Consider the following 14,413-nt stretch of genomic DNA (forward strand, 5'->3'; position numbering starts at 1 on the left):
AACTTTGAGTGATGCTGTAAAGGGTTCACACTTCTTGGGCAGAGTGCTTTGGAAGGGTATAAGCATATGTGAAAGTAATCTAAATAATTTGTGGCCAGAGATCAAACTGGAGTCATTTTTAAATATGTCTACAAATTCTTCAACACTCCTCCTTCCAAAAGGTAGAGCCTAATTTGCTCCCCCTTGACCATAGACTTGATTGGTGACTCAATCCTAGTGAATAGAATATTGTGAAAATGCCAGTATGTGACTTCTTACACTAGGTCATAAAAGATGGCAGCTTACTTCTTGCTCACTCACGGATCACCTGGTGTGGGAGAAGCCAGCTACATGTAAAAAGATAGTCAAGCAGCTCTATGGAGAGGTCCATGTGGCAAGAGATTGAGGTCCCCTGCCAAAAGACATGTGATTGAGTCAGATTATTAGTCAAGTGTACAGAATATTACACTTCTGGTCAATATTTTGACCATAGCCTGAAAAACCATGAGCTGGAATCATTCAACTAAGGTACTCCCAAATTCCTGACCCATAAGAACTGTGAGATAATAAATTTTTTTTTTTAACTTTTAAATTTTTATTTGTCTTTTTCTTAAAAAGATACATAGACCACAAAAAAATGTTACGTTAAAAAATATAAGAGGTTCCCATATACCCCACACCCATCCCACCCCACTCCTCCCACATCAACAACCTTGTTCATCATTGTAGCCCATTCACTGCATTTGGTGGATACATTTTGGAGCACTGCTACACCGCATAATTATAGTTTACATTGTGCTTTACACTCTCCCCCAGTCCATTCAGTAGGTATAAGATACTGCATCTGTCCCTGCAATATCATTCAGGACAATGCCAAGTCCTGAAAATGCCCCCACATCACACTTCTTCCTTCTCACTGCCCTCAGCAACTCCCATGGCCACTGTCTCCACATCAATGATACAATTTATTCCATTGCTAGAGTCACAATAGTTCTATAGTAGAATACCAGTAAGTCCACTCTAATCCATACTTTATTCCTCCATCCTGTGGACCCTGGGATAGTGATGTCCACTCCACCTCTAAATCAAGAAGGGGCTTAGATCCCAGATGGCTGATGTATGTGATTCTCCTGCTTGCAGTTGTAGACACTCTCAGTTCCCTGGTGTGGTAGTTGACTATCTTCACCTCCCTGTTAGCTGACCTGGGTGTTGTTTTGAGTGACGATTTTTTAGGAAAATTTGTACATAGCAATACATAACTAATATAGGTATACAGTATTCTGTTGTTCTACCCCCTACCATTTTTGCTATTATAAAGAGTCTGCAACAAATCTCTTCATATGCATATCCTTATGTTCTTGTGACATTATTTCTATAGAGTAAATTCCTAAAGCTATAATTGCTATGTTCCTTTTAAATTTAGATATTGTCATATTACCTTCTAAAAATAATAATAAACAACTTACACTCTCCCAAAGAGTAGATGAAACTGTCCCCATATATTTGCCAATTTCAAATGTTATTAATCTTTCTAATTTTTCTCAATCCAGTGAAAGTATCTTCTTATAATATAAATTTATATTATTTAATTATTGGTGAGGGTGAGTAAACGTCTTTTTTATTGCTTATCATTTGAAAAAAGTATCTTACTTATTTCAGATGAAATTCTCTTTGCATCCCGCATCCCTTGATCTTTTCCACAATGCCTAGCATACAACTCATATTACATAAGCATGTGTTTTAATGGATGAATGATTGAATAAATGAAGTTTATATCTTCAGGAAGTCTTCATTTAACCTCATGGGAGTGAGTTTTAATTGGGAAAATGCTATTTTAGCAACCAGTTAATTTAACTACCTTTTCTTTTCACCTTTACCAATATTCAGTTGTCATTCCACTAGTCTCTGTCTAAGCTTTTTAGCATTACAACTTGTTTAAGCTAATCTGTTTCTAAAAGTGGCCATATACTTTTCCTTGCTGAATATTTTAAACACAGCAGAATAATTTTATAACAAATAATAATAGCAATTACAATAATAATACTAGTAACAACAATAATAATGATAATAGGACAGATCCAAGATGGCAGAGTAGAGAGCAGCAGAGTGCACTCATCCTCCAGAAATGGCAGGAAGACAGGCAGACCTGCCACCACTCCAGCATGGGAGCAGGGTGGGCAGCCTCTGAGGGTAGCCCCATCAGGTGTGGGGGGAGTGGCACAGGTGACCTATGAGGGCAGCCCTGCCAGGCTCAGGGAAAGTGGCACAGGAGGCCTGCAAGAGCAACCTTGCTGGGCGCAGGGGGAAGAGATGTGGACGGCCCATGAGAGAGGTCTTGTCAGGCATAGGCAGGCACAGATGAAGGCAGGGAGAAGCCAGATGTCAGTGCCTGGATTCCAGAGGTCACAGGACTATGGTACATCAAGGAAGGCCTAGGATGGGGAGATTGAGACAGGCCACCCCAGACGAACTGGCTCTTTGGAACTGGTCTGCACCCACTTTCTGTGCACTGGCCTGATTTAGATCAGTTAAACATGGGCAAATTGTAAAGAATTAAAATAAGCTCAGACAAGTGTCAAAGAAGAGTCCTATTACAAATTCAAACAGCAATAAAATCCTAAACAAGAGAGAGAAGCTGACCATCAGAGTAAACTCATCAAGATAAGCAGATGTCTAGACACCAGCAAAATGTAACAAGCCATACTAAGTAACTGGAAATTATGGCCCAAAGAAACAAACTATTAAGTCAGAGGAGATGTAGAATTTGGAACTAATCAAAGATGCCCATACAAATCTCCTAAACTAATTCAAGGAGATGAGGGAAGAGATAAAGAATATTAAGACAACACTGTATAAGCATACAAAAGAAATTGAAAACATACATAGAAAAATAACAGCTTTTATGGTAATGAAAATCACAATAGAAGAGATTAAAAATATACTAGAATCACACAACAGCAGAATTGAGCAGGTAGAGGAAAGAATTAGTGAATTAGAAGATAGGACACCCAAAATCAATCAGAACAGTGTGACCATTTTAAGATTTTGTGAATCCCAGAAAAGATCATGTTCTTAAACTAATCCATTCCTGTGTGTGTGCGTGCACACACATTGCCCTTTGGGTGCATTAAGGGATGCTTTGATTAGATAGCTTGCTTTAGGGCCTTGATTGGACTATACCAATGGGGTGAGACCCAGGGTGAGTGCCCTCCCTCTTGCTGGGAACTGGAAGCAGAAACACACAGAGAAAGGAAGCAGCCATTTTGATAAAACCATGTGAGGGGAGGATTGCCTGCAGTCGCAGAAAGACAAAGAAGCCTCGAGAGCCTGAGAGAGGTCCTGGAGGTTGGAGACTGTATGCAATCAGCCAGTGGAGCAGAGAGGCATGGGAAGAGCCCCTGAGAGGCTGGCCCATGGAGCAGATCGAGGCTGAAGAGACGAGCCCTGTCATGTGCTTGATCAACTACAGCTGAGCTCGCTGAAGGCAGAGACCCAGACAAAGAGATGCCATTTTGCTTCACCACATGGCAAGAGCCCAGGATCCAGCAGCCAACCTTTGACGAGAAAGCATCTCTGATGGCGTCTTGATTTGGACATTTTCACAGCTTCAGAACTGCCAGCCTTTACCCTAATAAATTACCCAATATAAAAGCCAACCCATTTCTGATATTTTGCATTGCCAGCCTTAGCAAACTAAAACAAACAGGTACAGAAAAAAATGGAAAAAATTGAGCAGGGTCTCAGGGAAATGAATGACAGCATGAAGTGCACAAACATATGAGCTGTGGTGTTCCAGAGGAGAAGAGAAGGGGAAAGGTAGAAGGAATGCTTGAGGAAATAATGCCTGAAAATTTCCCAACTCTTACGAGGGACATGGATGTACACGTCCAGGAAGCACAGTGTATTCCAAACAGAATATATACTAACAAAAATACTCTGCAACATATACTAATCAGATTGCCAAATGCCAAAGATAAAGAGAGGATCCTGAAGGCAGCAAGAGAAAAGTGATCCAGCACATAAAAGTGATGCATGATACAATTAAATGCTGATTAGATACCATTAAATACTCATTAGATACCATGAAGTCCTGAAGGCAGTGGTATAATATAGTTAAGGTACTGAAAGAGAAAAATTGCCAGCCAAGAATTCTGTACACAGCAAAATCATCCTTCAAAATTGAGGGAGAGATTAAAATAGTCACAGATAAATAGAAATTGAGAGAATTCATCAACAAGGGGCCTGCCCTACAAGAAATACTAAAGGGAGTTCTGTAGGCTGAAAGGAAAAGACAGGGGCCATCCAATAAGTTGAAGGCTTTAAAGGAGAAGTGATTCCAGCAGTCAGAAAGTGACTTCCCGTCTCTACTGCAGACAGCCCATTTCTCCTGGGAAGGCATCGAGGGCCTTCGTTGGGGTTCCTGGCCTGCAGTCTGCCCCACGGAATTTGGACTCATGCATCCCTTGGTCATGTGAGACAATTCTATAAAATCTCAATATTTTTTAAAAGCTTAATTTCTGTTTCAGTTGGCTACAGGATGCCAATGCAAAAATAACAGAAATGGACTGGCTTTTCTAATGGGAATTTGTTTGGGGTAAAATCTTACAGTTCTGAGACTGTGAAAATGTCCAAATCAAGGCAGGAGAAATGCTCTTACCAAAGGGCAGCTGCTGGATCTGGACTCCTGCCATGTGGCAAGGCAAAAGGGCAGGTCTGCCGATCTCTCTCTGCCTTCTCCTCCAGGTTCACCTTCTCTTTCAGCTTCAAGCTGCTTTGTGGGCCCAGCCTCTCAGGGGCTCCGGCCCTCTCTCTCAGCCTCTCAGGGTTTCTCTTTCTTTTTGCAGCTACAGGGGATCCTAGAGTCCTCTCTCATAATGCAGGGTGAAACGTCAGCTGTCTTTCTGCGTGCCTTGGCTTTTAGTTCTCTGCCTATAGAAGACTCCAGCAAGAGGGCAAGACTCTTTGATTTAGTCCAATCAAAAGTCCTAAAATGATCTAATCAAAATTGATCTTATTAAAAGTACCCTTAACTGAATCTAATGTAATCAAAGGGTCCCACCACATTCCACAGATTTATAGGCACAGGAATGGCTTAGCTGAAGAATGTAATTTTCTAGGATCCACGAAAAAACTCAAACCAGGATACCTCCCAAAAAAAGAGAAGTCCAGGACCAGATGGCTTCACAGGTGAATTCTACCAAGCATTCCAAGAAGAATTAATACCAATCCTGCTCAAATTCTTCCAGAAAATGGAAGAGGAGGGAACATTACTTAACTCATTCTATCATCCTAATACCGAATCCGCATAAAGATACTACAAGGAAACATAATTACAGACCAACCTCTCTAATTAATTTAGAAGCAAAAATCCTCAACAAAATACTGTCTTCTTAAAGCAGAAGTTCTTAACAAGGGGGCAGTGGAACAAAAGAAAATAGAAAAGGTTGATAACCCCTGCCTTAAAGGGATTGATAGGACTAAGCCCTATCCCTAAACTCTGACCCAAATAACAGCCACAACTTGCAGAAGCTGCAAGTTTATTATTAACCTGCCCCATTGTAGAAGTGCGGCCAGCTGTTTACTCAAGAGCCACACCCTGTGACATAGAACAGCCCCCATCCAGAGCCTACTTGTCCAGATACAGTTTGTTTCCTCACAAGAATAGACAAAGAAGCCATATGACCTCACAACACCTCCTGCACCCCTAAAATTCACTACCCCTAACCCACCACCCCCTAGCTATCCCTGTGGGCCCTTGAGTGTTACCCAAGCCCCAACCCACTCCCACTGACTAAGCACGTTCCTGTCTGTGGATATACTGTATAAATTCATGACTGCCTCTGCCAGGGGTGCTGAAGTCCTCAATCCAAATTGGAACATGAAAATCAATGGCCAGAACACAGTACCTTTGACATACAGATCCTTAGCGATCTGGAAAACTTCGTCCAACACAACAGCAAGTGGCAAGAGGCAAGAGGTCCCTTACGTTCAGGCTTTCCTATTCCTCCAGAGCCATCTGTAGCAGTTTGATATAACTGATGAGTTCCAAAAAGAAATATTGGATATGCTTGTAGTCTGTACCTGGGCATGACTGAGTTATGATTAGGGCATTGGGTCCCCACCACTTGGTGGGTGGGGACTCACAAATAAAAGTCATAGTGAAGAACAGAGTTGGGGGTTTCTAATGTTAGAGTTTGATGCTGAAGACCCAGGAAGTTGGCACCCAGAGGAAAGAAGACGCTTCCGATTCTGATCTGACAGAACATGTTCCCCCTCCTCCAATCATCCGCCAGTGTCCCCTTCCAAGCCTCTGACCTCACCCTCTGGCTTTCTGCCTCCCCTCCCTCTGCTCCCACCTCCTTTTCTCCCCCTCATACTCGTTCCTGCAGAATGCCTCCCTCCACCCCACAAGCCGAGCCACTCTCCGCCCCCCTATTTCCCCTTAGGGAAGTGGCAGGAGCTGAAGGAATCGTCCAAGTGCATGTTCCTTTCTCACTCTCAGATCTTAGTCAGAGAGAAGAACGATTAGACTCCTTCTCAGAAAACCCTGCTGCATACATTAAAGAATTCCAACACCTCACGCGCTCCTATGACCTCACATGTCAGGATGTCTATGTCATAATAACTTCCACCACCCCCAAGGGAAAAGCCGCATTTGGGCTGCAGCCACTGCCTTTGCCCATTCCCTGCACACACAGGACCCTCACCAACACATGCCTGGCACTGAGATTTAGATCACATGGCACACTTTCTAACCGCATAATAGAAGGCATAAAAAAGGCAGCACTCTAAGCAGTAAATTATGACAAGATCAAATAAATTTCCCAAAAATCAGATGAAAATCCCACTGCCTTTATGAAAAGAATAAATTAATCACTCCTCAAACATGCTTATTTAGACCTAGATTCTGAATCTGTACAACTATACTTACATACCCATTTTATCACTTAGACATAGCCAAATACCAGGAAAAAACTACAGAAATTAGAGGAGGGCCCTCAAATCCCTCAGAAAGGCCTAATTAAAGCAGCCTTCAAGGTCTTTAACGATAAAGAGGAGGAAGACAACTTAGAAAAACAAATGAGATCAAGCTGAAGCCGCCCTCCTTGCTGCTGCCCTCGGAATCAATTCCCGAAAACCCCATCCCTCTTCTTCCCTGTGGCTGCCACGTGGACCCTGCTTTAAATGTGGGAGGGAAGGAGACTGGGCATGCGCATGCCCTAATTCGCCTTGTCCGGTGTGCCGACACAAAGGCCATTGGAAGTCAGATTGTCCCGAACACCAGTTTCTGGAGAAATCCCTCCAACACGCCTTACCAGCCTAGAACCTAAATCATCTTCCCTTCCTGACCTACTCGGAATAACAGCAGAAGACTGACGTGTCTCGGGTTTGGAGAGGCCCCGTATCTCCTTCAGTAAGGCCGAACCAAGGGTTATCACCCAGGTTGGAGGTAAGCCGAGCTCCTTTTTAACTGACACAAGGGCCACGTGTTTGGTCCTTTCAGAACATTCAGGACCTTTAACATCTTCCTCAATCTCAGCTGTGGGGTTGACGGTATTCCTTCCTCCCCCTTGGTTACACACCCCCTTCCTGCACTATAGAAAATCTCACATCTCACCCGTCGTTAGACTATCATGGCCCTCCCCACTCTTAGGACGAGATAGTCCATCACACTGCGCTCCTCCATCTCCTTCTCACTACCCTCCCCCCAAGCTGGCTTCCTTCTCCTTCCGTCCCCAGCCCCAGCCTTAACTCCTACTGACATGCCTCCTTTCTTACAACAGGAAGTAGAGCCCCAAGTCTGGACACTGATTCTCCCTCAATAGCTTCACACCTCTTCCCTGTAAGAATAACCCTAAAAGACAGCCTTTCTTTCGTCAGCATTCCCCAATATCCTCTCTCCTTCAGGGTCAAGTGCAGGCTTACACCCCCCACTGACAAACTTTGTGCCGCAGGGCTGTTACAGCCCACCAACTCTCCATTCAATACACCTACCCCAGCTGTTCAAAACCTAAAAGCAGTGACCATCTAGTACAAGACCTATGACCTATCAACCAGGCAACCCGCCCTGTAGTCCCCTTAGTCCCCAACCCCTACAGCCTCCTATCACAGATCCCTCCCCAAACCACACATGACACAGTAATAGACCTCAACGATGCCTTTTTCACAATCCCCCTAGAGGAAAACTCTCAAAATATCTTTGCTTTTACATGGACAGACCCAGATAACCCCCTAAACCCTACTCAACTCACATGGACCATCTTCCTCAGGGCTACAGAGAGAGCCCCATATATTTGGGCAAGCACTACATCAAGGCTCTACTCTACACCTCCCCTCCAGTGCTCTTCTCCAGTATGTGGATGGCTTCTACTCTGCAGCCCTTCCTTATCCATTTTTATCTCTAATACTATTACCTTACTCAATTTCCTTGGAGAAAAATGTTATCGGTTATCTCCCATTAAAGGACAGTTTTTTTATCGATAATCAACAAATGGAAATCAATAGCCTAGCCTCAGTGGTCATTCAAAATCCAAGAGCCCTTGATGTTCTTACTGCTGTGGCCAGAGGCACATGTCTTCTTATTAATAAAACCTGTTGCTTCTACATAAATGAGACTGGACAAGTAGAAGAAAACCAGAAAGTCCTAAAGGGAAACATTGAAATTATTCAGAGAGCAAGAGATGAAAATTACAGAAGGCAATTCCGGCTCTCCTCTTTCCTCTCATGTTTTTCTTCACCTTTGAAAGCTATACTAATACCCCTGATAACCCCACTAATAATTATTTTTCTCCTCATATGTGGCCCTTGTCTCGTACAGCTCCTCCCCCGACTCATCCACTGAGTTGTTCAACCAACCACCCAAGAATATGTAAACGGGGCCTTCCAGTTATGAGAACAGCAACAACAACCACCGCGAATGCAAAGTGAGCCCCCCGGGAAGGAAACCTCTACACCCCCTGAGAGCAGGAAGCACCCTTCACGTGCGAGCCTGGCCGTCCACTCTTAGACCTACTTTACTTTTTATTAATATACTCAAAACCCGAGTATGGCAGGACTAGGCCCCTTCCCTAGCCCCCGACTCAAATAACAGCCACGACTTGCAGAAGCTGCAGGTTTCCTATTAACCTGCCCCCCTGTGGAAGTGCCACCAGCATTTAGCAGAAGGAGCCACGTCCCGTGGCATCGAGCAGCCCCTGCCCAGAGCCCACGTGTCCAGATACAGGTCATTTCCTCACTAGAATAGACGAAGAAGCCACATGGCCCACCAGCCCCTCCACACCCCTAGAATCCACCGCCCCCAGCCCCCCCCCCCCCACAGGCCCTGGGGTCTTGACCAGGCCCCAGGCCCCTCCCACTGACTAAGTGTTCCTGCCCACAGATGTTCTGATTAAATTCACAACCGCCTCTGCCGCGGGTGCTGATGTTTCTCCCTTCAGTCCCTTCCTGCTGGATTTTCTCAGTAAGTCCTCGCCTGTAATCGCTGGTCTCCGCGTCCCGATTGTCTCACTCCGACACCTAACAGGAATGAGGACATGCACTCAGTCAGCAAACCTCTCCCCTGTGGACGAAGGAGCCTCCTCGTGTGCCACCAGTTACGATGAAAAGATTCCTGGCTCTCCTAGCTCTGACTATTCCCTTCCAGCGAGAAAAGCTTGCAAGGTTTTACCCCTTGTGGGAGAAACTAATGGGATGCGGCCCCAAACCATGTCTCGTTGGGGCAGGGCTTCTCTAGACCCCTTAGCTCCGTATCTAGCAGCTGCCCAGGGATTTTCCTGGAAGAACGAAGCTGGAGGGTCCTGCATGAAGTTTCCGCCATGGACAGAAGTCTTTCCCTAAGCTAAGCTAAAAGTGTGTAAAATTCTCTCTTCTGTTCTAATCTGTGCTTGCTTTAACTGTTAGTCTGCTGTGACTAGGAAATCGTAAATCAGATTTGGGATTCGCCTTTTGCAAATTGGATAACAGTGAAAGCTATTAAAGTTCAAGGCATTGCCAGCTGGGTGCACTTAGCCCAAGTGAAGTCAGCTGCCCAAGGAAGTGTCAGCTCACCAAAAGCACCTGACGGACGGGCGTGTGCCAGTCATTGGACAGCCTGGAACCCCTCTTCAAGAGACAAAGCCAAGTAGTGTCTGTGTCAAAGCCAGCAGTGCCCTCTAACTGTAGCCCAAACGCCTATTGCGAGGGGGAGGGCAAGTCAAACACCCCTTAAGAAATTTTGTCTGTTTTCGTTTCTTGTAGTTTCTCGCTATACAATAACTAAAAGGGCAATGCCTCTTCTCATCCCCCTCTTAGCAGTCTTAAACATAACCACCACCATAGAAAACTGGGATTGGCAATTTATACCAAATCCCGTTATCTATTACAATCTCTCGCTAAAGCTAACTAACAGCACAGAAGAAACTAGCTGTGCCTTTGAAGTCCTAAGACAGCAGACAAACTCTTGCTATCGGAGTACTGCAAAATCAGAGCCCTAAACATGCCAACAGCAGCACAGGTGTGTGTGAGGGGGGACAACGACATGCCCATTTCTCAAGAAAAATGCTGTTTCTATATAAATGGCTCTGGAGTAGTCCTAGACAGCATTCAAACCTGCGAGATGAAGCCCACCAACTCCAGGGGGTACAACCTCTGAGGGCGCATGGACTTTCTCCCGCTAGTGGTCCAGGATGTCACAGCTGACCCCCGTTGGGGGCCCACTTACCACCATCTTCTTTATCATTTTAGTGGGGCCATGTACCTTCAAAATTCTAAGTTTATTTCTTTGAGAATCAACACCTTCTGAGCAGTTTGATATTATTGATGAGTTCCAAAAAGAAATATTGGATTATGTTTGTAAACTGATCTTTTCCTCTGGGCATATTAGATTATATTTGATTCACAGGTTTACTTGATTAAGTAATTATGTAAACCTCTTATGCCAGTAGGGTGTCCCCACAGGGTGGGGACTCACAGGTAAAAGGCATGGCAAAGGACAGAGTTAAGGCTTTTAATGTTGGAGTTTTGATGCTGGAGTTTGATGCTGAAGCTAGCCTACAGCTGACCTTGTGGAAGAAACAGAGGAGCTGAGCCCAGAGGAACCCAGGAAGCCTGAACCCTGGCAGATGCCAGCAGCCATCTTGCTCCAACATGTGAAAATAGACTTTGGTGACAGAAGTAACTTTTGCTTTATGGCCTGATATCAGCAAGCTCCTACCCCAGATAAATACCCTTTATAAAAACCAACCAATTTCTAGTATTTTGCATCAGCACCCCTTTGGCTGACTAATACACCTTCCAAAACAAGATATTAGTCACACAGGGATTTCAGCCTGTTCCAACCACAGTGTTGGGCCTGTCTTCCCTCCACCTCAATAGAATAGCCAGAGAGGTTTACACCCTGTCAGGTGGAGATTACTGCCCTAACAGCAGGAAGTATCTACAGAAGAAAGACCATTGCCCCTAAGCACCCCCTGAAGGATAAGTGGGTGAATTCTCTGAGGGGGGAGGTTGAGGCAGGTTAGTGCAGGGTAATGGAGGAGAAGATGACCCACAACATGGCTGACAGACAACATGGCGAGCAGACCACATGGCTGCAAGACCTCACCAGGACCTTGAGTTTAAACTTGAGGTCCCAGTTTCTCTTTCGGGCACCTCCCCTTGGCCCCAGATATTCCAAAAAGGCCTCACCATTGGCCCCTACCATAGGTGGGGTAACCAGTAACCACTGGGGCCCTTCCCCCTACCATTAGCAAGGGGGTGGAATAATGGACAGTTTAAAAGGTGATCACACGAGACAGCACGCTTTCTGCCTAGAGGGGCAGAGTACTCAATGGGAGAGAATATCTGGAAACTACATATCCAATAAGGATCTAATATCCAGCATAGATAGAGATCCTAGGACTCAACAATAAAAAAACAAACATCCTAAATGGTATTGCAGGGTCAGATGCTGGACTTTATATATCCCCCATAACCCACTGAATGTACTGGGGGAGAGTGTGAACTACAGGGTAAACCATTATCTATGTGGTGCAGCAGTGCCCCAAAATGTTTTCACGGAGTGCAGTGAGTGTGCCACATGATGGGCAAGGTTGTTGGTGTGGGAGGAGTGGGGTTGGGGGTTGGGGGGTATATGGGAACCTCTTATATTTTTTAATGTAACATTTTTTATGTGATGTATGTATCTTCCAAAAAATATAATTTACCAAAATGATGTGGTGGGGGGGGTGGGGAGTGTGTTATATGAGGGAAAATAAATAAATAAGGGAGGGAGAGACAAACCAATTTAAAACATAGGCAAAGGACTTGAATGGACATTTTTCCAAAGAGGAAGTACAAATGGCTAAAATGCACATGAAAAGATGTTCAACATCACCAGCTATTAGGTAAGGTCAAATCAAAAAACCACAATGAGATTTCACTTCACCCCTACTAAACTGGCCACTATCTGAAGAACAGAAAACTAAAAATGTTGGAGAGGATGTGGAGAAATAGGCACACTCATTCCCTGCTGGGGGTATGTAGAATGGTGAAGCAGCTGTGGAAGACAGTGTGGCAGTTCCTCAGGAAGCAAAATATAGAATTGCCATTTGATCTAGCAATCCCCCTACTAAGTGTATACTCAGAAGAACTGAAAGCAGAACCCAAACAGATATATATGCACACCAATGTTCATAGTGGTATTGTTTACAGTTACCAAAAGATGGATGCAACCCAAATGTCCATTAACAGACGAATGGATAAACAAAATGTGGTGTATACATACAAGGGAATATTATCCAGCTGTGAGAAGTAAAGAAGTAGAGATATATGCAACAACATGGATGAGCCTCGAGGACCTTACATTGAATGAAATAACCCAGACACAAAAAGACAAATATTGTATAATCTCACTAATATAAACTAATTATAATAAGCAAACTCATGGGAACAGATGTTCTAGTGGTTGAGTGCCTGCCTCCCACATGGTTCAGTTCCTAGCGTCTCCTGAAATGAACAAATAAAACATAAACTCCTCAAATTGTCCAATGCTCAAAACAGAGAGAGAATACTGAAAGCAGCAAGAGAAAATAGATCCATTATATGCAAGGGAAGCGTGATAAGATTAAGTGTGATTTCTTATCTGAAACCATGGAGACAAGAAGTCAGTGGTATGACATAGTTAAGGTGCTAAAAGAGAAAATTTCCAGCCAAGAATTCTCTGTCAAGCAAAACTTGGCATTCAAAAATGAAAGAGAGTTCAAAATACTCACAGATAAACAGAAATTAAGAGAGTTTGTCAATTAGAAACCTGCCCTTCAAGAAATACTAGAGGGAGTTCTACAGATTGACAGGGAAAAAAACAGGAGAAAAAGAGTTGGAGAAAAGTGTAAGAACAACTAAAAAGATACAGAAATAAAAACAACATATGGCATACATAAATTTAAAGAAAATATGGCTAATGTAAGTAATTCCTTGACAGTAATAACATTGAATGTTAATGGATTAAACTCTCCAGTCAAGAGACAAAGATGGCAGACTGGATAAGGAAATATGACCCATCTATATGTTGTCTACAAGAAACTCACCTTAGAACCAGAGATGCAAGGAGGTTGAAAGTGAATATTTGAAAAACAATTTTACATGCAAACAATAATCAAAAAAGGGCAGAAGTAGCTATACTAATATCAAACAAAATTGATTTTTAATGCAAAACTATTGTAAGAGACAAAAAAGACACTATATGTTAATAAAAGGGATAATCTAGCAAGAAGAACAATCATAAACATTTATGCACCTAACCAGAGTGCCTCAAAGTGCATGAAGCAGAGAAGTGAATGGGGCTCAAGTGATAGGGCTTCTGCCTACCATTGGGAGGACCTGGGTTTGATCCCTGGGGCCTCCTGGTGAAAAAGAAGAAGAGAAAGCATGCCTGCATGGTGAGCCAGTGCCCGTATGGTAAGCCAGTGTCTGTGCAGCAAGCCAGTGCCCATGCCACAAGCCAAGTGCCCATGTGGTGAACCAGTGCCTGTGCAAGTGAGTCATGCAGCAAGATGATGATGCAACAAAAGAGAGACAAAGGGGAGGGTCAAGGTGAAGCATAGCAGAAACCAGGAACTGAGGAGGTGTAGCTAACAGGAAACCTCTTTCCACATCAGAGGTCGCCAGGATCAAATCCCAGTGAATCCTAGAAGAGAAAAAATGAGAAAAGAAGACCAAAAAAAAAAAAAAAAAGAGAGAGAGAGAGAAATAAATACAGATGATCACACAGCAAATGGACACAACAGCAAAAAACAGCCGGGTGGGGAGAGGGGAAGGGGAGAGAAAGAGGGAGTAAATAAATAAATAAATAAATAAGTCTTTAAAAAATACATGAGGCAAACACTGAAAAAACTAAGTGGAGAAATAGATGCCTCTACAGTTGTAGTGGGGGACTTTAGTACACCATTATCACCATTAGATAGAACATCTCGACAGA

At 43.8% G+C, this 14,413-nt stretch overlaps 1 long non-coding RNA gene across 1 annotated transcript; it reads left to right on the forward strand.

The window, feature by feature from the left end:
• The first annotated feature begins 6,628 nt into the window (after nt 1-6,628).
• On the forward strand, nt 6,629-9,843 carry LOC131276317 (uncharacterized). Its single transcript, XR_009183811.2, has 3 exons — nt 6,629-7,429; nt 8,798-8,903; nt 9,359-9,843. It is a non-coding gene; the product is annotated as an uncharacterized lncRNA (long non-coding RNA).
• Nucleotides 9,844-14,413: the final 4,570 nt, after the last annotated feature.

This window comes from Dasypus novemcinctus, chromosome 27, assembly GCF_030445035.2.
Source record: "Dasypus novemcinctus isolate mDasNov1 chromosome 27, mDasNov1.1.hap2, whole genome shotgun sequence".
In the NCBI taxonomy this organism is placed as follows: domain Eukaryota; kingdom Metazoa; phylum Chordata; class Mammalia; order Cingulata; family Dasypodidae; genus Dasypus; species Dasypus novemcinctus.